Consider the following 1,593-nt stretch of genomic DNA (forward strand, 5'->3'; position numbering starts at 1 on the left):
AGCCGCCAGCTTCCTGTCGCCCAGGAGCGGCTGCTGGCGGGCCGCGGCCTCCTCCCGGCGGCGGTGGCCGGGCAGGGCGAGCCCGTCTCCGCCGGGGCCGGCGGAGGACGGGCGGGCGGGCGGCTGAGGGCGGTGTACCCGGCCGTGAGGGGGCCGCTCGGCAGGGGCGGCGGGCAGAGCTATGGTGGGCCGTTAGGGACAGCCGGGGACAATTTCGAGCGGCGGCTCCATAGCTCAGTGGTTAGAGCACTGGTCTTGTAAACCAGGGGTCGCGAGTTCGATCCTCGCTGGGGCCTTGGTTTGTTTTTAGGTGTCACTTCTCCTGAGTGCACCTGTAGCCAATTTTGGAGTATTTTGGTGTTGGCCGACTACAGCGTGCGTATGGGCTCCCTGGGCTTGTTGTTAAGGGGAACGTTTTGGAAACAAACACTCTCAGTAAAATCTGAGTGTTTTAACAGTAATCTTGATCACCGAATTAACAGGGGAGCAGGGTGAACGATAAGCTCTTTGGGAAGCAGCGTGGGGATGGCTGACTAAATATTTGTACAGCTCACATCACAATCTCCCTGATGGGAGCTTTGGCAAAATGCTGTTAAGGGGTTTAAAAGGAACAAATTGCCCCTGAGAGGAGAATAAGCTGGACAGGATTATCTCACTCTTCACAGCTTGTCAGGGAGGCCGAGCTGTTGGTTTTATTTCTGTGCTGGAGGCTGGACAGAGGAGGTGTAATAATTTTTTGCCCTTTTTTTTTTTTTTTTTTTTTTGCTTTTAGGTTATAGAAAGAGCTAGAAACCTCCACACAAATCCTCTTGAGCACGACACTTCAAAAATAACGCATTCGTGTTTTTTCCAGACATCTCGTGAGTGAGGCATTTAGTTTCTAGCACTGCAAACGCCACAGCAATCGCTACTGACACCGAGCGGGGAAATTAGTACATACGCTTTGGCGAGGGAAAAGGACAGTACCCATGGCTCACGTGCTGGAAGGGGCTCAAACAGCGGTAGAGCTGTGGAACAGGCAGGCACTTGCTGGAGGCTGCGGCTTGATGTGTCAAGAAAGACGTGTGGGCTGTGGTGTGGCACCGCGACCCGTGTTATGCCCTCCCGGCTGCTATCACGGCTTCTCTCCAGCCTCCTTTCTCTGCTGGGAGTAGGTCAAAGCTGTGGTGATGCTGCATGAATTGCTGTTGCTGTGGTGAGAGGAGCAGGGGGCTGACAGGCTATTTCCTCCTTACGGCGGGAGTCGTGCTACGCCACGAGGCCCAAAAAAGCATTTGAATTTGGTGTGGTTTGGGATTCTCACACGTAAGAGTTTGCTTGGAATGACTTCTTGTTTGCAGCATCGCCCCCCTGTCCCATTCAGAAAAACGGTGCTTTGCCCTAATCTCAGTGTTCCCAGCTGACTAACGACCTAACCGGTTCCGTGTTTCAGTAGCCCTCCCAGAGTCCTTGCGTCAGGCTCACAGAGGTGGTAATAAAAGCCGTCCCTGGAAGGGATCTGTCCTCTCAGGGGGGACTGGGCACAGCACGGCTGCAGTTTCTCTGCTGACAGGGAGCTGGGTTTTGCCATCACCACCCCGAGCATCATCAGAC

General features: G+C 54.5%; 1 non-coding gene across 1 annotated transcript; it reads left to right on the plus strand.

Annotated features, from left to right (window-relative positions):
- The first annotated feature begins 223 nt into the window (after positions 1–223).
- Positions 224–296, plus strand: TRNAT-UGU (transfer RNA threonine (anticodon UGU)). Its single transcript has one exon. It is a non-coding gene; the product is annotated as a tRNA-Thr (tRNA).
- The last annotated feature ends 1,297 nt before the right edge of the window (positions 297–1,593 follow it).

The sequence above is a fragment of the Chroicocephalus ridibundus genome, chromosome 4, assembly GCF_963924245.1.
Source record: "Chroicocephalus ridibundus chromosome 4, bChrRid1.1, whole genome shotgun sequence".
Lineage (NCBI taxonomy): Eukaryota > Metazoa > Chordata > Aves > Charadriiformes > Laridae > Chroicocephalus > Chroicocephalus ridibundus.